This window comes from Dendrobates tinctorius, unplaced genomic scaffold (assembly GCF_039654945.1).
Source record: "Dendrobates tinctorius isolate UK_male_01 unplaced genomic scaffold, ASM3965494v1 ptg000250l, whole genome shotgun sequence".
NCBI classification, from domain to species: Eukaryota; Metazoa; Chordata; class Amphibia; order Anura; family Dendrobatidae; genus Dendrobates; species Dendrobates tinctorius.
In genome coordinates, this window is record NW_027361917.1 from 14,636,523 (window position 1) to 14,660,077 (window position 23,555).

Here is a 23,555-nt window from a genome sequence, read left to right on the forward strand (position 1 = left end):
AGTACAGCCCACCTCCCCATAGAATATAATGTAGCACCCCATAGAATATAGTACAGCCCACCTCCCCATAGAATATAATGTAGCACCCCATAGAATATAGTACAGCCCACCTCCCCATAGAATATAATGTAGCACCCCATAGAAAATAATGTACCCCCCATAGAATATAGTACAGCCCACCTCCCCATAGAATATAATGTATCTCCCCCCCGGTGTGTATATGTACACGCCGGTCTCCTCATCACCACCGGTGAAGCCGCTGCTGGCACAGAGCTGACATCGTGCAGATGGCCCCGATCACATCAGACAGCGCCGCCGTTTGCTCTCCAATACAATAGCGTCGTAGTGCGGTATGCGCGCATGCTACGACTCCGGCGACACGGTCCGCAGGAGGATTCTGACAGAAGGACACATGTCCGGTCATATTATAGATATATAGTCACGAGCGAACGGGTTGACACCCTTTAAACTGTTGCAGAAAATGATTGCAATTTACACTTGTTTTGTTCTATACCTGTTACTTCTCAAAAAGTGTGTGCAGTGCGGTGGCTGAGCGCAGGTAGGCGCACGTGGAGGGAGGGACCACCGGAATAGGCAGCTGCTGGATCAGACTATATTGCAACGTGGGCAGCTGCTGTCACCGTCGCGATCCCACCAGCCTCCGAAGCCCACTGGTCTACATCCAGACACCACCGCACACATCTCTATAAGCAGACCTCAGCGCTATTTATGTCCCAGTAATGGCCAACCACTATAAATTATGGAGATTTTTTAAAATGCCACCAGAGTGATCTGCTGACAAACTGAACATCCCTGTTGTCAAAATGTCCCGCCCCTGCTGTGTATTTTGGAGAAACTAGGTGACACGTTTGTGTTTCCTGCAGCTCATTTGCATATATGGATGAGCAAGCGCTGTGATTGGCTGCTGTAGAATCCTAGTATGTTTCAGTTGGAAGAGAGGTCAAAGGCCATCGTGTCTGTCCGCCTGCTGCTCAATGCAGCAATGGCAGGATTCACTAAACCCTCTCAGACAGATGTCTGTCCAGCCTCTGGGTGAACAGTCCCACCGAAGGAGAACTCGTCACCTCCTCTGGTGGCCGCCTGTTCCACTCATTGCTCACCCTCACTGTCAAAAAGTTTTTTTCTAATGTGTATCTTTTCCCTTTCATCCCATTGCTTCTCGTGCTTCCATGTGCAAATGAGAATAAGGATGATCCCTCTACATTGGGGCAACCCTTCAGATATTGGTGTCCTCCATCTTATAGAAGGGAACGCCTTTCCGACAGAACAGGCTGACTGAACGTGACGGCCGTCGCCATGATCCCTATGGCCGGCGCATACACACTGCTATGTTGCTGATGTTGTAGCACATTACTTCAATGAAATATTAATGGTGCTGACACGTGCCGGATTATCAGACGTTGTCAGTATTAATCGTGGTGACAGGTGCCGGATTATCAGATGTTGTAAGTATTAATCGTGCTGACACGTGCCGGATTATCAGATGTTGTCAGTATTAATCGTGCTGACACGTGCCGGAATAACAGATATCATGAGAATTAATGAGCCTGACAAATGCCAGATTATCAGATGTTATCGGTATTAATGGTGTTGACAGGTGCCGGATTATCAGACTTCATCAGTATTAATGGTGCTTACAGATGCTGGATTATCAGATGTTATCAGTATTAATGGTGTTGACAGGTGCCGGATTATCAGACTTCATCAGTATTAATGGTGCTGACACGTGCCGGATTATCAGATGTTGTCAGTATTAATCGTGCTGACACGTGCCGGATTATCAGATGCTGTCAGTATTAATCGTGCTGACAGGTTCCGGATTATCAGATATCATGAGTATTAATGGACCTGACAAATGCCGGATTATCAGATGTTATCGGTATTAATGGTGCTTACAGATGCTGGATTATCAGATGTTATCAGTATTAATGGTGTTGACAGGTGCCGGATTATCAGACTTCATCAGTATTAACCCCTTAACCCCCAAGGGTGGTTGGCACGTTAATGACCGGGCCAATTTTGACAATTCTTACCACTGTCCCTTTAAGAGGTCATAACTCTGGAACGCTTCCATGGATCCCGCCGGTGATTCTGACATTGCTTTTTTCTCACGACATAGTGTACTTCGTAGGGATATACTATTGAAGAGAAATAGCGCAATAGTGCATTATCCAGTGTAGGTATATCAATTTAAAAATAATACACTCACCAGATGGAGCTTGTAATAAGCATGGAGGATTCGCTGCTGCAGAAACCACAGATCCACGAGGGACCAACGTAGAAGATGCAGGAGAGGAGAAAAAGTGGTCAGACAATCCGCGCTGCAAATCACTTTGAACCCCCAAAGGGCTTCACAGAAGTTTATAACGTGCAGCCATCCAATTAAAGACATCATATTTTTTCCACAAAAATGATCTTTTCACCCCCAATTTTTATTTTCCCAAGAGTAACAGGACCCCAAAAGTTATTGTGCAATTCATCCTGAGTACGCTGATACCCCATATATGGGGGTAAACCACTATTTGGGCACATGGCAGAGCTCGGAAGGGAAGCAGCGCCATTTAACTTTTTTGGCTGGAATTGAGATCGGACGCCATGTCGCGTTTGGAAAGCCCCTGAAGTGCCAAAACAGTGGAAACCCCCCAATTCTAACTCCCACCCTAACCCTAGCCCTGACCCTAGCTCTGACCCTAGCCCTAATGGGAAAATGGAAATAAATACATTTTTTTTTTATTTTATTATTTTTGCCTAACTAAGGGGGTGATAAAGGGGGGGTTTGATTTACTATTTATGGCGGGTTTTAATTTTTGGCAGCTGTCATACGCTAAAAGACGCTTTTTATTGTAAAAATAGTTTATGCATCACCACATTTTGAGAGCTATAATTTTTCCTTATTTTGACCCACCGAGACATGTGAGGTCATATTTTTTGCTGGACGAGTTGACGTTTTTATTGGTACCATTTTCGGGCACGTGACATTTTTTGGTCGCTTTTTACTCCGATTTTTGCGACGCAGTATGAACAAAAACCAGCTTTTCAGGAATTTCTTTTGGGGGGGGGTGCGTTTACACCGTTCCGCGTGCGGTAAAATTGATAAGGCGCTTTTATTCTTCGGGTCAGCATGATTACAGCGATACCTCTTTTATGTCTTTTTTTTATGTTTTGGCGGTTTTATGCTATGAAAATTTTTTTTTTTATAAAAAATAATTATTTTTGCATCGCTTTATTCTGCGAGCTATAACTTTTTTTATTTTTTCTCTGATGATGCTGTGTGGTGGCTCGTTTGTTGCGGGACAAGATGTCGTTTTCAGCGGTACCATGGATATTTATATGCGTCTTTTTGATCGCGCGTTATTGCACTTTTTGTTCATCGGTATGATAATAAATCATTAGTTTTTGCGTCGGTTTTTATTTTTTAAGGGGAACGCTAAAGGGGTTAACTAATGGGACAGTTTTATAGGGTGGGTCATTACGGACGCGGCGATAACAAATAGGTGTACTTTTATTGTTTTTCTGTTTCTTTATTTAAAAAAAATGAATTTATTAGGGAATAATTTTTTTTCTTATTTATTTAACGATTTTATTAAAATTATTTTTACACTTTTTGTTTTTTACTTTATTATAATGTCCCATGGGGGACATCACTGTCCTGTGACAGATCGCTGATCTGTCACATCACAGATCGCTGTGACAGATCTGCGATCTGTCACAGGCACTGCTGCAGGCTTCCTCATGCCTGCGCTCTGCGGGCAGTGAGGAAGCCGGCTCCCTGCAGGCCCCCGAAGGTCCCCGTCGCCATATTGGATCCGGGGACCTGCAGGAAAGGCGACCCCCGCAGCGGCGCTGCACATCGCGCCGCTGTGGGGGTCGCAGGGAAGCACGGAGGGAGCCCCCTCCCTGCCGATGCTTCCTTTAACCCCCGGTACACCGCTATCATGTTTGATCGCGGTGTGCCAGGTGTTAACGTGTCGGGGGCGGTCACACATTGTGCCGGGTGTCAGCTGTGATAATCAGCTGACACCCGGCCGCGATCAGCTGCGCTCCCCCCGTGAGCGCAGCTGATCGCATTAGACGTACTATTCCGTCCTTGGGACTTAGGTCCCAGGTCACATGGACGGAATAATACGTCTAATGTAGGAAAGGGGTTGATGGACCTGACAGATACCGGATTATCAGATATTATCAGTATTAACATTAGTTTTTTTCATGTTTCACATAGAAGCTTATAGGGAAAAAAACACCAAAATTCGCACAGTTCAGCAGCGTCTTCAGCCTCCCAGCGATCGCAGATCGCATGAAATCACATCCACTTTTCTTGCACATATAGGCCGTAGCGTAAATGCTGTGTCTTCCGCTGATTTTTTGGGGGGGGCAGAAATTCTGCTACGTTTAACTGTGTGAATAAATGCTGGGCAGGGTGCAATAGTTGACTGCTTTGTCTCCCATCCTTATAGGACCCCTAGCATGGTCCGCTGAGCTTTGAATGATCTTTTAATAGGCTTGGATTCTGATAAATAGTTGTTGCAATAATCGCTGGAACCAAGTCCTAGTGGCAGGGCTACAACCCACCTCCCCATAAAATATAATGTACCCCCCATAAGAATATAATACAACCCACCTCCCCATAGAATATAATGTACCCCCCATAGAATATAGTACAGCCCACCTCCCCATAGAATATAATGTACCCCCCCATAGAATATAATACAACCCACCTCCCCATAGAATATAATGTACCCCCCATAGAATATAGTACAGCCCACCTCCCCATAGAATATAATGTACCCCCCATAGAATATAATACAACCCACCTCCCCATAGAATATAATGTATCCCCCATAGAATATAATACAACCAACCTCCCCATAGAATATAATGTACCCCCCATAGAATATAGTACAGCCCACCTCCCCATAGAATATAATGTAGCACCCCATAGAAAATAATGTACCCCCCATAGAATATAGTACAGCCCACCTCTCCATAGAATATAATGTAGCACCCCATAGAATATAGTACAGCCCACCTCCCCATAGAATATAATGTAGCACCCCATAGAATATAGTACAGCCCACCTCCCCATAGAATATAATGTAGCACCCCATAGAAAATAATGTACCCCCATAGAATATAGTACAGCCCACCTCCCCATAGAATATAATGTAGCACCCCACAGAATATAATGTATCTCTCCCCCGGTGTGTATATGTACACGCCGGTCTCCTCATCATCACCGGTGAAGCCGCTGCTGGCACAGAGCTGACATCGTGCAGATGGCCCCGATCACATCAGACAGCGCCGCCCTTTGCTCTCCAATAGAATAGCGTCGTAGTGCGGTATGCGCGCATGCTACGACTCCGGCGACACGGTCCGCAGGAGGATTCTGACAGAAGGACACATGTCCGGTCATATTATAGATATATAGTCACGAGCGAACGGGTTGACACCCTTTAAACTGTTCCAGAAAATGAGTGCAATTTACACTTGTTTTGTTCTATACCTGTTACTTATCAAAAGGTGTGTGCAGTGCGGTGGCTGGGCGCAGGCAGGCGCACGTGGAGGGAGGGACCGCCGGAATAGGCAGCTGCTGGATCAGACTATATTGCAACATGGGCAGCTGCTGTCACCGTCGCGATCCCACCAGCCTCCGAAGCCCACTGGTCTACATCCAGACACCACCGCACACATCTCTATAAGCAGACCTCAGCGCTATTTATGTCCCAGTAATGCCCAACCACTATAAATTATGGAGATTTTTTAAAATGCCACCAGAGTGATCTGCTGACAAACTGAACATCCCTGTTGTAAAAATGTCCCGCCCCTGCTGTGTATTTTGGAGAAACTAGGTGACACGTTTGTGTTTCCTGCAGCTCATTTGCATATATGGATGAGCAAGCGCTGTGATTGGCTGCTGTAGAATCCTAGTATGTTTCAGTTGGAAGAGAGGTCAAAGGCCATCGTGTCTGTCCGCCTGCTGCTCAATGCAGCAATGGCAGGATTCACTAAACCCTCTCAGACAGATGTCTGTCCAGCCTCTGGGTGAACAGTCCCACCGAAGGAGAACTCGTCACCTCCTCTGGTGGCCGCCTGTTCCACTCATTGCTCACCCTCACTGTCAAAAAGTTTTTTTCTAATGTGTATCTTTTCCCTTTCATCCCATTGCTTCTCGTGCTTCCATGTGCAAATGAGAATAAGGATGATCCCTCTACATTGGGGCAACCCTTCAGATATTGGTGTCCTCCATCTTATAGAAGGGAACGCCTTTCCGACAGAACAGGCTGACTGAACGTGACGGCCGTCGCCATGATCCCTATGGCCGGCGCATACACACTGCTATGTTGCTGATGTTGTAGCACATTACTTCAATGAAATATTAATGGTGCTGACACGTGCCGGATTATCAGACGTTGTCAGTATTAATCGTGGTGACAGGTGCCGGATTATCAGATGTTGTAAGTATTAATCGTGCTGACACGTGCCGGATTATCAGATGTTGTCAGTATTAATCGTGCTGACATGTGCCGGATTATCAGATATCATGAGTATTAATGGACCTGAAACATGTGCCAGATTATCAGATGTTATCGGTATTAATGGTGCTTACAGATGCTGGATTATCAGATGTTAGCAGTATTAATGGTGTTGACAGGTGCCGGATTATCAGACTTCATCAGTATTAATGGTGCTGACACGTGCCGGATTATCAGATGTTGTCAGTATTAATCGTGCTGACAGGTGCCGGATTATCAGATGTTGTCAGTATTAATCGTGCCGGATTATCAGATGTTGTCAGTATTAATCGTGCTGACACGTGCCGGATTATCAGATGTTGTCAGTATTAATCGTGCTGACAGGTGCCGGATTATCAGATATCATGAGTATTAATGGACCTGACAAATGCCGGATTATCAGATGTTGTCAGTATTAATCGTGGTGACAGGTGCCGGATTATCAGATGTTGTCAGTATTAATCGTGCCTACACGTGCCGGATTATCAGATGTTGTCAGTATTAATCGTGCTGACACGTGCCGGATTATCAGATATCATGAGTATTAATGGACCTGACAAATGCCAGATTATCAGATGTTATCGGTATTAATGGTGCTTACAGATGCTGGATTATCAGATGTTATCAGTATTAATGGTGTTGACAGGTGCCGGATTATCAGACTTCATCAGTATTAATGGTGCTGACACGTGCCGGATCATCAGATGTTGTCAGTATTTATCGTGCCGGATTATCAGATGTTGTCAGTACTAATCGTGCTGACACATGCCGGATTATCAGATGTTGTCAGTACTAATCGTGCTGACACGTGCCGGATTATCAGATGTTGTCAGTATTAATCGTGCTGACACGTGCCGGAATAACAGATATCATGAGTATTAATGAGCCTGACAAATGCCAGATTATCAGATGTTATCGGTATTAATGGTGCTTACAGGTGCTGGATTATCAGATGTTATCAGTATTAATGGTGTTGACAGGTGCCGGATTATCAGACTTCATCAGTATTAATGGTGCTGACACGTGCCGGATTATCAGATGTTGTCAGTATTAATCGTGCTGACAGGTGCCGGATTATCAGATATCATGAGTATTAATGGACCTGACAAATGCCGGATTATCAGATATTATCGGTATTAATGGTGCTTACAGATGCTGGATTATCAGATGTTATCAGTATTAATGGTGTTGACAGGTGCCGGATTATCAGACTTCATCAGTATTAACCCCTTAACCCCCAAGGGTGGTTGGCACGTTAATGACCGGGCCAATTTTGACAATTCTTACCACTGTCCCTTTAAGAGGTCATAACTCTGGAACGCTTCCATGTATCCCGCCGGTGATTCTGACATTGCTTTTTTCTCACGACATAGTGTACTTCGTAGGGATATACTATTGAAGAGAAATAGCGCAATAGTGCCTTATCCAGTGTAGGTATATCAATTTAAAAATAATACACTCACCAGATGGAGCTTGTAATAAGCATGGAGGATTCGCTGCTGCAGAAACCACAGATCCACGAGGGACCAACGTAGAAGATGCAGGAGAGGAGAAAAAGTGGTCAGACAATCCGCGCTGCAAATCACTTTGAACCCCCAAAGGGCTTCACAGAAGTTTATAACGTGCAGCCATCCAATTAAAGACATCATATTTTTTCCACAAAAATGATCTTTTCACCCCCAATTTTTATTTTCCCAAGAGTAACAGGACCCCAAAAGTTATTGTGCAATTCATCCTGAGTACGCTGATACCCCATATATGGGGGTAAACCACTATTTGGGCACATGGCAGAGCTCGGAAGGGAAGCAGCGCCATTTAACTTTTTTGGCTGGAATTGAGATCGGACGCCATGTCGCGTTTGGAAAGCCCCTGAAGTGCCAAAACAGTGGAAACCCCCCAATTCTAACTCCCACCCTAACCCTAGCCCTGACCCTAGCTCTGACCCTAGCCCTAATGGGAAAATGGAAATAAATACATTTTTTTTTTTATTTTATTATTTTTGCCTAACTAAGGGGGTGATAAAGGGGGGGTTTGATTTACTATTTATGGCGGGTTTTAATTTTTGGCAGCTGTCATAGGCTAAAAGACGCTTTTTATTGTAAAAATAGTTTATGCATCACCACATTTTGAGAGCTATAATTTTTCCTTATTTTGACCCACCGAGTCATGTGAGGTCATATTTTTTGCGGGACGAGTTGACGTTTTTATTGGTACCATTTTCGGGCACGTGACATGTTTTGGTCGCTTTTTACTCCGATTTTTGGGACGCAGTATGAACAAAAACCAGCTTTTCAGGAATTTCTTTTGGGGGGGTGCGTTTACACCGTTCCGCGTGCGGTAAAATTGATAAGGCGCTTTTATTCTTCGGGTCAGTATGATTACAGCGATACCTCTTTTATGTCTTTTTTTATGTTTTGGCGGTTTTATGCTATGAAAATTTTTTTTATAAAAAATAATTATTTTTGCATCGCTTTATTCTGCGAGCTATAACTTTTTTATTTTTTCTCTGATGATGCTGTGTGGTGGCTCGTTTGTTGCGGGACAAGATGTCGTTTTCAGCGGTACCATGGATATTTATATGCGTCTTTTTGATCGCGCGTTATTGCACTTTTTGTTCGTCGGTATGATAATAAATCATTAATTTTTGCGTCGTTTTTTATTTTTTAAGGGGAACGCTAAAGGGGTTAACTAATGGGACAGTTTTATAGGGTGGGTCATTACGGACGCGGCGATAACAAATAGGTGTACTTTTATTGTTTTTCTGTTTCTTTATTTTCAAAAAATGAATTTATTAGGGAATAATTTTTTTTCTTATTTATTTAACAATTTTATTAAAATTATTTTTACACTTTTTGTTTTTTACTTTATTATAATGTCCCATGGGGGACATCACTGTCCTGTGACAGATCGCTGATCTGTCACATCACAGATCGCTGTGACAGATCAGCGATCTGTCACAGGCACTGCTGCAGGCTTCCTCATGCCTGCGCTCTGCGGGCAGTGAGGAAGCCAGCTCCCTGCAGGCCCCCGAAGGTCCCCGTCGCCATATTGGATCCGGGGACCTGCAGGAAAGGCGACCCCCGCAGCGGCGCTGCACATCGCGCTGCTGTGGGGGTCGCAGGGAAGCACGGAGGGAGCCCCCTCCCTGCCGATGCTTCCTTTAACCCCCGGTACACCGCAATCATGTTTGATCGCGGTGTCCCAGGGGTTAACGTGTCGGGGGCGGTCACACATTGTGCCGGGTGTCAGCTGTGATAATCAGCTGACACCCGGCCGCGATCAGCTGCGCTCCCCCCGTGAGCGCAGCTGATCGCATTAGACGTACTATTCCGTCCTTGGGACTTAGGTCCCAGGTCACATGGACGGAATAGTACGTCTAATGTAGGAAAGGGGTTGATGGACCTGACAGATACCGGATTATCAGATATTATCAGTATTAACATTAGTTTTTTTCATGTTTCACATAGAAGCTTATAGGGAAAAAACACCAAAATTCGCACAGTTCAGCAGCGTCTTCAGCCTCCCAGCGATCGCAGATCGCATGAAATCACATCCACTTTTCTTGCACATATAAGCCGTAGCGTAAATGCTGTGTCTTCCGCTGATTTTTTTTGAGGGGGGGCAGAAATTCTGCTACGTTTAACTGTGTGAATAAATGCTGGGCAGGGTGCAATAGTTGACTGCTTTGTCTCCCATCCTTATAGGACCCCTAGCATGGTCCGCTGAGCTTTGAATGATCATTTAATAGGCTTGGATTCTGATAAATAGTTGTTGCAATAATCGCTGGAACCAAGTCCTAGTGGCAGGGCTACAACCCACCTCCCCATAAAATATAATGTACCCCCCATAAGAATATAATACAACCCACCTCCCCATAGAATATAATGTACCCCCCATAGAATATAGTACAGCCCACCTCCCCATAGAATATAATGTACCCCCCCATAGAATATAATACAACCCACCTCCCCATAGAATATAATGTACCCCCCATAGAATATAGTACAGCCCACCTCCCCATAGAATATAATGTACCCCCCCATAGAATATAATACAACCCACCTCCCCATAGAATATAATGTACCCCCATAGAATATAATACAACCCACCTCCCCATAGAATATAATGTACCCCCCATAGAATATAGTACAGCCCACCTCCCCATAGAATATAATGTACCCCCCATAGAATATAGTACAGCCCACCTCCCCATAGAATATAATGTAGCACCCCATAGAAAATAATGTACCACCCATAGAATATAGTACAGCCCACCTCCCCATAGAATATAATGTAGCACCCCATAGAATATATTACAGCCCACCTCCCCATAGAATATAATGTAGCACCCCATAGAATATAGTACAGCCCACCTCCCCATAGAATATAATGTACCCCTCATAGAATATAGTACAGCCCTCCTCCCCATAGAATATAATGTAGCACCCCACAGAATATAATGTATCTCCCCCCCGGTGTGTATATGTACACGCCGGTCTCCTCATCACCACCGGTGAAGCCGCTGCTGGCACAGAGCTGACATCGTGCAGATGGCCCCGATCACATCAGACAGCGCCGCCCTTTGCTCTCCAATAGAATAGCGTCGTAGTGCGGTATGCGCGCATGCTACGACTCCGGCGACACGGTCCGCAGGAGGATTCTGACGGAAGGACACATGTCCGGTCATATTATAGATATATAGTCACGAGCGAACAGGTTGACACCCTTTAAACTGTTCCAGAAAATGAGTGCAATTTACACTTGTTTTGTTCTATACCTGTTACTTATCAAAAGGTGTGTGCAGTGCGGTGGCTGGGCGCAGGCAGGCGCACGTGGAGGGAGGGACCGCCGGAATGGGCAGCTGCTGTCACCGTCGCGATCCCACCAGCCTCCGAAGCCCACTGGTCTACATCCAGACACCACCGCACACATCTCTATAAGCAGACCTCAGCGCTATTTATGTCCCAGTAATGGCCAACCACTATAAATTATGGAGATTTTTTAAAATGCCACCAGAGTGATCTGCTGACAAACTGAACATCCCTGTTGTCAAAATGTCCCGCCCCTGCTGTGTATTTTGGAGAAACTAGGTGACACGTTTGTGTTTCCTGCAGCTCATTTGCATATATGGATGAGCAAGCGCTGTGATTGGCTGCTGTAGAATCCTAGTATGTTTCAGTTGGAAGAGAGGTCAAAGGCCATCGTGTCTGTCCGCCTGCTGCTCAATGCAGCAATGGCAGGATTCACTAAACCCTCTCAGACAGATGTCTGTCCAGCCTCTGGGTGAACAGTCCCACCGAAGGAGAACTCGTCACCTCCTCTGGTGGCCGCCTGTTCCACTCATTGCTCACCCTCACTGTCAAAAAGTTTTTTTCTAATGTGTATCTTTTCCCTTTCATCCCATTGCTTCTTGTGCTTCCATGTGCAAATGAGAATAAGGATGATCCCTCTACATTGGGGCAACCCTTCAGATATTGGTGTCCTCCATCTTATAGAAGGGAACGCCTTCCCGACAGAACAGGCTGACTGAACGTGACGGCCGTCGCCATGATCCCTATGGCCGGCGCATACACACTGCTATGTTGCTGATGTTGTAGAACATTACTTCAATGAAATATTAATGGTGCTGACACGTGCCGGATTATCAGACGTTGTCAGTATTAATCGTGGTGACAGGTGCCGGATTATCAGATGTTGTAAGTATTAATCGTGCTGACACGTGCCGGATTATCAGATGTTGTCAGTATTAATCGTGCTGACACGTGCCGGATTATCAGATATCATGAGTATTAATGGACCTGAAACATGTGCCAGATTATCAGATGTTATCGGTATTAATGGTGCTTACAGATGCTGGATTATCAGATGTTATCAGTATTAATGGTGTTGACAGGTGCCGGATTATCAGACTTCATCAGTATTAATGGTGCTGACACGTGCCGGATTATCAGATGTTGTCAGTATTAATCGTGCTGACAGGTGCCGGATTATCAGATGTTGTCAGTATTAATCGTGCCGGATTATCAGATGTTGTCAGTATTAATCGTGCTGACACGTGCCGGATTATCAGATGTTGTCAGTATTAATCGTGCTGACAGGTGCCGGATTATCAGATATCATGAGTATTAATAGACCTGACAAATGCCGGATTATCAGATGTTGTCAGTATTAATCGTGGTGACAGGTTCCGGATTATCAGATGTTGTCAGTATTAATCGTGCCTACACGTGCCGGATTATCAGATATCATGAGTATTAATGGACCTGACAAATGCCAGATTATCAGATGTTATCGGTATTAATGGTGCTTACAGATGCTGGATTATCAGATGTTATCAGTATTAATGGTGTTGACAGGTGCCGGATTATCAGACTTCATCAGTATTAATGGTGCTGACACGTGCCGGATTATCAGATGTTGTCAGTATTAATCGTGCTGACAGGTGCGGGATTATCAGATGTTGTCAGTATTAATCATGCCGGATTATCAGATGTTGTCAGTACTAATCGTGCTGACACGTGCCGGATTATCAGATGTTGTCAGTACTAATCGTGCTGACACGTGCCGGATTATCAGATGTTGTCAGTATTAATCGTGCTGACACGTGCCGGAATAACAGATATCATGAGTATTAATGAGCCTGACAAATGCCAGATTATCAGATGTTATCGGTATTAATGGTGCTTACAGATGCTGGATTATCAGATGTTATCAGTATTAATGGTGTTGACAGGTGCCGGATTATCAGACTTCATCAGTATTAATGGTGCTGACACGTGCCGGATTATCAGATGTTGTCAGTATTAATCGTGCTGACACGTGCTGGATTATCAGATGTTGTCAGTATTAATCGTGGTGACAGGTGCCGGATTATCAGATGTTGTCAGTATTAATCGTGCCTACACGTGCCGGATTATCAGATGTTGTCAGTATTAAATGTGCCGACACGTGCCGGATTATCAGATGTTGTCAGTATTAATCGTGCCTACACGTGCCGGATTATCAGATGTTATCAGTATTAATGGTGTTGACAGGTGCCGGATTATCAGACTTCATCAGTATTAATGGTGCTGACACGTGCCGGATTATCAGATGTTGTCAGTATTAATCGTGCTGACACGTGCCGGATTATCAGATGTTGTCAGTATTAATCGTGCTGACAGGTGCCGGATTATCAGATATCATGAGTATTAATGGACCTGACAAATGCCTGATTATCAGATGTTATCGGTATTAATGGTGCTTACAGATGCTGGATTATCAGATGTTATCAGTATTAATGGTGTTGACAGGTGCCGGATTATCAGACTTCATCAGTATTAACCCCTTAACCCCCAAGGGTGGTTGGCACGTTAATGACCGGGCCAATTTTGACAATTCTTACCACTGTCCCTTTAAGAGGTCATAACTCTGGAACGCTTCCATGGATCCCGCCGGTGATTCTGACATTGCTTTTTTCTCACGACATAGTGTACTTCGTAGGGATATACTATTGAAGAGAAATAGCGCAATAGTGCATTATCCAGTGTAGGTATATCAATTTAAAAATAATACACTCACCAGATGGAGCTTGTAATAAGCATGGAGGATTCGCTGCTGCAGAAACCACAGATCCACGAGGGACCAACGTAGAAGATGCAGGAGAGGAGAAAAAGTGGTCAGACAATCCGTGCTGCAAATCACTTTGAACCCCCAAAGGGCTTCACAGAAGTTTATAACGTGCAGCCATCCAATTAAAGACATCATATTTTTTCCACAAAAATGATCTTTTCACCCCCAAGTTTTATTTTCCCAAGAGTAACAGGACCCCAAAAGTTATTGTGCAATTCATCCTGAGTACGCTGATACCCCATACATGGGGGTAAACCACTATTTGGGCACATGGCAGAGCTCGGAAGGGAAGCAGCGCCATTTAACTTTTTTGGCTGGAATTGAGAGCGGACGCCATGTCGCGTTTGGAAAGCCCCTGAAGTGCCAAAACAGTGGAAACCCCCCAATTCTAACTCCCACCCTAACCCTAGCCCTGACCCTAGCTCTGACCCTAGCCCTAATGGGAAAATGGAAATAAATACATTTTTTTTTTATTTTATTATTTTTGCCTAACTAAGGGGGTGATAAAGGGGGGGTTTGATTTACTATTTATGGCGGGTTTTAATTTTTGGCAGCTGTCATACGCTAAAAGACGCTTTTTATTGTAAAAATAGTTTATGCATCACCACATTTTGAGAGCTATAATTTTTCCTTATTTTGACCCACCAAGTCATGTGAGGTCATATTTTTTGCGGGACGAGTTGACGTTTTTATTGGTACCATTTTCGGGCACGTGACATTTTTTGGTCGCTTTTTACTCCGATTTTTGGGACGCAGTATGAACAAAAACCAGCTTTTCAGGAATTTCTTTTGGGGGGGGGGTGCGTTTACACCGTTCCGCGTGCGGTAAAATTGATAAGGCGCTTTTATTCTTCGGGTCAGTATGATTACAGCGATACCTCTTTTATGTCTTTTTTTATGTTTTGGCGGTTTTATGCTATGAAAATTTTTTTTATAAAAAATAATTATTTTTGCATCGCTTTATTCTGCGAGCTATAACTTTTTTATTTTTTCTCTGATGATGCTGTGTGGTGGCTCGTTTGTTGCGGGACAAGATGTCGTTTTCAGCGGTACCATGGATATTTATATGCGTCTTTTTGATCGCGCGTTATTGCACTTTTTGTTCGTCGGTATGATAATAAATCATTAATTTTTGCGTCGTTTTTTATTTTTTAAGGGGAACGCTAAAGGGGTTAACTAATGGGACAGTTTTATAGGGTGGGTCATTACGGACGCGGCGATAACAAATAGGTGTACTTTTATTGTTTTTCTGTTTCTTTATTTTCAAAAAATGAATTTATTAGGGAATAATTTTTTTTCTTATTTATTTAACGATTTTATTAAAATTATTTTTACACTTTTTGTTTTTTACTTTATTATAATGTCCCATGGGGGACATCACTGTCCTGTGACAGATCGCTGATCTGTCACATCACAGATCGCTGTGACAGATCAGCGATCTGTCACAGGCACTGCTGCAGGCTTCCTCATGCCTGCGCTCTGCGGGCAGTGAGGAAGCCAGCTCCCTGCAGGCCCCCGAAGGTCCCCGTCGCCATATTGGATCCGGGAACCTGCAGGAAAGGCGACCCCCGCAGCGGCGCTGCACATCGCGCTGCTGTGGGGGTCGCAGGGAAGCACGGAGGGAGCCCCCTCCCTGCCGATGCTTCCTTTAACCCCCGGTACACCGCGATCATGTTTGATCGCGGTGTCCCAGGGGTTAACGTGTCGGGGGCGGTCACACATTGTGCCGGGTGTCAGCTGTGATAATCAGCTGACACCCGGCCGCGATCAGCTGCGCTCCCCCCGTGAGCGCAGCTGATCGCATTAGACGTACTATTCCGTCCTTGGGACTTAGGTCCCAGGTCACATGGACGGAATAGTACGTCTAATGTAGGAAAGGGGTTGATGGACCTGACAGATACCGGATTATCAGATATTATCAGTATTAACATTAGTTTTTTTCATGTTTCACATAGAAGCTTATAGGGAAAAAAACACCAAAATTCGCACAGTTCAGCAGCGTCTTCAGCCTCCCAGCGATCGCAGATCGCATGAAATCACATCCACTTTTCTTGCACATATAGGCCGTAGCGTAAATGCTGTGTCTTCCGCTGATTTTTTTGGGGGGGCAGAAATTCTGCTACGTTTAACTGTGTGAATAAATGCTGGGCAGGGTGCAATAGTTGACTGCTTTGTCTCCCATCCTTATAGGACCCCTAGCATGGTCCGCTGAGCTTTGAATGATCTTTTAATAGGCTTGGATTCTGATAAATAGTTGTTGCAATAATCGCTGGAACCAAGTCCTAGTGGCAGGGCTACAACCCACCTCCCCATAAAATATAATGTACCCCCCATAAGAATATAATACAACCCACCTCCCCATAGAATATAATGTACCCCCCATAGAATATAGTACAGCCCACCTCCCCATAGAATATAATGTACCCCCCCATAGAATATAATACAACCCACCTCCCCATAGAATATAATGTACCCCCCATAGAATATAGTACAGCCCACCTCCCCATAGAATATAATGTACCCCCCCATAGAATATAATACAACCCACCTCCCCATAGAATATAATGTACCCCCCATAGAATATAATACAACCCACCTCCCCATAGAATATAATGTACCCCCCATAGAATATAGTACAGCCCACCTCCCCATAGAATATAATGTACCCCCCATAGAATATAGTACAGCCCACCTCCCCATAGAATATAATGTAGCACCCCATAGAAAATAATGTACCCCCCATAGAATATAGTACAGCCCACCTCCCCATAGAATATAATGTAGCACCCCATAGAATATAGTACAGCCCACCTCCCCATAGAATATAATGTAGCACCCCATAGAATATAGTACAGCCCACCTCCCCATAGAATATAATGTACCCCCCATAGAATATAGTACAGCCCACCTCCCCATAGAATATAATGTAGCACCCCACAGAATATAATGTATCTCCCCCCCCCGGTGTGTATATGTACACGCCGGTCTCCTCATCACCACCGGTGAAGCCGCTGCTGGCACAGAGCTGACATCGTGCAGATGGCCCCGATCACATCAGACAGCGCCGCCCTTTGCTCTCCAATAGAATAGCGTCGTAGTGCGGTATGCGCGCATGCTACGACTCCGGCGACACGGTCCGCAGGAGGATTCTGACAGAAGGACACATGTCCGGTCATATTATAGATATATAGTCACGAGCGAACGGGTTGACACCCTTTAAACTGTTCCAGAAAATGAGTGCAATTTACACTTGTTTTGTTCTATACCTGTTACTTATCAAAAGGTGTGTGCAGTGCGGTGGCTGGGCGCAGGCAGGCGCACGTGGAGGGAGGGACCGCCGGAATAGGCAGCTGCTGGATCAGACTATATTGCAACATGGGAAGCTGCTGTCACCGTCGCGATCCCACCGGCCTCCGAAGCCCACTGGTCTACATCCAGACACCACCGCACACATCTCTACAAGCAGACCTCAGCGCTATTTATGTCCCAGTAATGGCCAACCACTATAAATTATGGAGATTTTTTAAAATGCCACCAGAGTGATCTGCTGACAAACTGAACATCCCTGTTGTCAAAATGTCCCGCCCCTGCTGTGTATTCTGGAGAAACTAGGTGACACGTTTGTGTTTCCTGCAGCTCATTTGCATATATGGATGAGCAAGCGCTGTGATTGGCTGCTGTAGAATCCTAGTATGTTTCAGTTGGAAGAGAGGTCAAAGGCCATCGTGTCTGTCCGCCTGCTGCTCAATGCAGCAATGGCAGGATTCACTAAACCCTCTCAGACAGATGTCTGCCCAGCCTCTGGGTGAACAGTCCCACCGAAGGAGAACTCGTCACCTCCTCTGGTGGCCGCCTGTTCCACTCATTGCTCACCCTCACTGTCAAAAAGTTTTTTTCTAATGTGTATCTTTTCCCTTTCATCCCATTGCTTCTCGTGCTTCCATGTGCAAATGAGAATAAGGATGATCCCTCTACATTGGGGCAACCCTTCAGATATTGGTGTCCTCCATCTTATAGAAGGGAACGCCTTTCCGACAGAACAGGCTGACTGAACGTGACGGCCGTCGCCATGATCCCTATGGCCGGCGCATACACACTGCTATGTTGCTGATGTTGTAGCACATTACTTCAATGAAATATTAATGGTGCTGACACGTGCCGGATTATCAGACGTTGTCAGTATTAATCGTGGTGACAGGTGCCGGATTATCAGATGTTGTAAGTATTAATCGTGCTGACACGTGCCGGATTATCAGATGTTGTCAGTATTAATCGTGCTGACACGTGCCGGATTATCAGATATCATGAGTATTAATGGACCTGAAACATGTGCCAGATTATCAGATGTTATCGGTATTAATGGTGCTTACAGATGCTGGATTATCAGATGTTATCAGTATTAATGGTGTTGACAGGTGCGGGATTATCAGACTTCATCAGTATTAATGGTGCTGACACGTGCCGGATTATCAGATGTTGTCAGTATTAATCGTGCTGACAGGTGCCGGATTATCAGATGTTGTCAGTATTAATCATGCCGGATTATCAGATGTTGTCAGTATTAATCGTGCTGACACGTGCCGGATTATCAGATGTTGTCAGTATTAATCGTGCTGACAGGTGCCGGATTATCAGATATCATGAGTATTAATGGACCTGACAAATGCCGGATTATCAGATGTTGTCAGTATTAATCGTGGTGACAGGTGCCGGATTATCAGATGTTGTCAGTATTAATCGTGCCTACACGTGCCGGATTATCAGATGTTGTCAGTATTAATCGTGCTGACACGTGCCGGATTATCAGATATCATGAGTATTAATGGACCTGACAAATGCCAGATTATCAGATGTTATCGGTATTAATGGTGCTTACAGATGCTGGATTATCAGATGTTATCAGTATTAATGGTGTTGACAGGTGCCGGATTATCAGACTTCATCAGTATTAATGGTGCTGACACGTGCCGCATTATCAGATGTTGTCAGTATTAATCGTGCTGACAGGTGCGGGATTATCAGATGTTGTCAGTATTTATCGTGCCGGATTATCAGATGTTGTCAGTACTAATCGTGCTGACACGTGCCGGATTATCAGATGTTGTCAGTATTAATCGTGCTGACAGGTGCCGGATTTTCAGATATCATGAGTATTAATGGACCTGACAAATGCCGGATTATCAGATGTTATCGGTATTAATGGTGTTGACAGGTGCCGGATTATCAGACTTCATCAGTATTAACCCCTTAACCCCCAAGGGTGGTTGGCACGTTAATGACCGGGCCAATTTTGACAATTCTTACCCCTGTCCCTTTAAGAGGTCATAACTCTGGAACGCTTCCATGGATCCCGCCGGTGATTCTGACATTGCTTTTTTCTCACGACATAGTGTACTTCGTAGGGATATACTATTGAAGAGAAATAGCGCAATAGTGCATTATCCAGTGTAGGTATATCAATTTAAAAATAATACACTCACCAGATGGAGCTTGTAATAAGCATGGAGGATTCGCTGCTGCAGAAACCACAGATCCACGAGGGACCAACGTAGAAGATGCAGGAGAGGAGAAAAAGTGGTCAGACAATCCGCGCTGCAAATCACTTTGAACCCCCAAAGGGCTTCACAGAAGTTTATAACGTGCAGCCATCCAATTAAAGACATCATATTTTTTCCACAAAAATGATCTTTTCACCCCCAATTTTTATTTTCCCAAGAGTAACAGGACCCCAAAAGTTATTGTGCAATTCATCCTGAGTACGCTGATACCCCATATATGGGGGTAAACCACTATTTGGGCACATGGCAGAGCTCGGAAGGGAAGCAGCGCCATTTAACTTTTTTGGCTGGAATTGAGATCGGACGCCATGTCGCGTTTGGAAAGCCCCTGAAGTGCCAAAACAGTGGAAACCCCCCAATTCTAACTCCCACCCTAACCCTAGCCCTGACCCTAGCTCTGACCCTAGCCCTAATGGGAAAATGGAAATAAATACATTTTTTTTTTATTTTATTATTTTTGCCTAACTAAGGGGGTGATAAAGGGGGGGTTTGATTTACTATTTATGGCGGGTTTTAATTTTTGGCAGCTGTCATACGCTAAAAGACGCTTTTTATTGTAAAAATAGTTTATGCATCACCACATTTTGAGAGCTATAATTTTTCCTTATTTTGACCCACCGAGTCATGTGAGGTCATATTTTTTGCGGGACGAGTTGACGTTTTTATTGGTACCATTTTCGGGCACGTGACATTTTTTGGTCGCTTTTTACTCCGATTTTTGGGACGCAGTATGAACAAAAACCAGCTTTTCAGGAATTTCTTTTGGGGGGGGTGCGTTTACACCGTTCCGCGTGCGGTAAAATTGATAAGGCGCTTTTATTCTTCGGGTCAGTATGATTACAGCGATACCTCTTTTATGTCTTTTTTTATGTTTTGGCGGTTTTATGCTATGAAAATTTTTTTTTATAAAAAATAATTATTTTTGCATCGCTTTATTCTGCGAGCTATAACTTTTTTATTTTTTCTCTGATGATGCTGTGTGGTGGCTCGTTTGTTGCGGGATAAGATGTCGTTTTCAGCGGTACCATGGATATTTATATGCGTCTTTTTGATCGCGCGTTATTGCACTTTTTGTTCGTCGGTATGATAATAAATCATTAATTTTTGCGTCGTTTTTTATTTTTTAAGGGGAACGCTAAAGGGGTTAACTAATGGGACAGTTTTATAGGGTGGGTCATTACGGACGCGGCGATAACAAATAGGTGTACTTTTATTGTTTTTCTGTTTCTTTATTTTCAAAAAATGAATTTATTAGGGAATAATTTTTTTTCTTATTTATTTAACGATTTTATTAAAATTATTTTTACACTTTTTGTTTTTTACTTTATTATAATGTCCCATGGGGGACATCACTGTCCTGTGACAGATCGCTGATCTGCACATCGCGCAGCGCGCTGCACATCGCGCTGCTGTGGGGGTCGCAGGGAAGCACGGAGGGAGCCCCCTCCCTGCCGATGCTTCCTTTAACCCCCGGTACACCGCGATCATGTTTGATCGCGGTGTGCCAGGGGTTAACGTGTCGGGGGCGGTCACACATTGTGCCGGGTGTCAGCTGTGATAATCAGCTGACACCCGGCCGCGATCAGCTGCGCTCCCCCCGTGAGCGCAGCTGATCGCATTAGAAGTACTATTCAGTCCTTGGGACTTAGGTCCCAGGTCACATGGACGGAATAGTACGTCTAATGTAGGAAAGGGGTTGATGGACCTGACAGATACCGGATTATCAGATATTATCAGTATTAACATTAGTTTTTTTCATGTTTCACATAGAAGCTTATAGGGAAAAAAACACCAAAATTCGCACAGTTCAGCAGCGTCTTCAGCCTCCCAGCGATCGCAGATCGCATGAAATCACATCCACTTTTCTTGCACATATAGGCCGTAGCATAAATGCTGTGTCTTCCGCTGATTTTTTTGGGGGGGCAGAAATTCTGCTACGTTTAACTGTGTGAATAAATGCTGGGCAGGGTGCAATAGTTGACTGCTTTGTCTCCCATCCTTATAGGACCCCTAGCATGGTCCGCTGAGCTTTGAATGATCTTTTAATAGGCTTGGATTCTGATAAATAGTTGTTGCAATAATCGCTGGAACCAAGTCCTAGTGGCAGGGCTACAACCCACCTCCCCATAAAATATAATGTACCCCCCATAAGAATATAATACAACCCACCTCCCCATAGAATATAATGTACCCCCCATAGAATATAGTACAGCCCACCTCCCCATAGAATATAATGTACCCCCCCATAGAATATAATACAACCCACCTCCCCATAGAATATAATGTACCCCCCATAGAATATAGTACAGCCCACCTCCCCATAGAATATAATGTACCCCCCCATAGAATATAATACAACCCACCTCCCCATAGAATATAATGTACCCCCCATAGAATATAATACAACCCACCTCCCCATAGAATATAATGTACCCCCCATAGAATATAGTACAGCCCACCTCCCCATAGAATATAATGTACCCACCATAGAATATAGTACAGCCCACCTCCCCATAGAATATAATGTAGCACCCCATAGAAAATAATGTACCCCCCATAGAATATAGTACAGCCCACCTCCCCATAGAATATAATGTAGCACCCCATAGAATATAGTACAGCCCACCTCCCCATAGAATATAATGTAGCACCCCATAGAATATAGTACAGCCCACCTCCCCATAGAATATAATGTAGCACCCCATAGAAAATAATGTACCCCCCATAGAATATAGTACAGCCCACCTCCCCATAGAATATAATGTAGCACCCCACAGAATATAATGTATCTCCCCCCCGGTGTGTATATGTACACGCCGGTCTCCTCATCACCACCGGTGAAGCCGCTGCTGGCACAGAGCTGACATCGTGCAGATGGCCCCGATCACATCAGACAGCGCCGCCCTTTGCTCTCCAATAGAATAGCGTCGTAGTGCGGTATGCGCGCATGCTACGACTCCGGCGACACGGTCCGCAGGAGGATTCTGACAGAAGGACACATGTCCGGTCATATTATAGATATATAGTCACGAGCGAACGGGTTGACACCCTTTAAACTGTTCCAGAAAATGAGTGCAATTTACACTTGTTTTGTTCTATACCTGTTACTTATCAAAAGGTGTGTGCAGTGCGGTGGCTGGGCGCAGGCAGGCGCACGTGGAGGGAGGGACCGCCGGAATGGGCAGCTGCTGTCACCGTCGCGATCCCACCAGCCTCCGAAGCCCACTGGTCTACATCCAGACACCACCGCACACATCTCTATAAGCAGACCTCAGCGCTATTTATGTCCCAGTAATGGCCAACCACTATAAATTATGGAGATTTTTTAAAATGCCACCAGAGTGATCTGCTGACAAACTGAACATCCCTGATGTCAAAATGTCCCGCCCCTGCTGTGTATTTTGGAGAAACTAGGTGACACGTTTGTGTTTCCTGCAGCTCATTTGCATATATGGATGAGCAAGCGCTGTGATTGGCTGCTGTAGAATCCTAGTATGTTTCAGTTGGAAGAGAGGTCAAAGGCCATCGTGTCTGTCCGCCTGCTGCTCAATGCAGCAATGGCAGGATTCACTAAACCCTCTCAGACAGATGTCTGTCCAGCCTCTGGGTGAACAGTCCCACCGAAGGAGAACTCGTCACCTCCTCTGGTGGCCGCCTGTTCCACTCATTGCTCACCCTCACTGTCAAAAAGTTTTTTTCTAATGTGTATCTTTTCCCTTTCATCCCATTGCTTCTCGTGCTTCCATGTGCAAATGAGAATAAGGATGATCCCTCTACATTGGGGCAACCCTTCAGATATTGGTGTCCTCCATCTTATAGAAGGGAACGCCTTTCCGACAGAACAGGCTGACTGAAC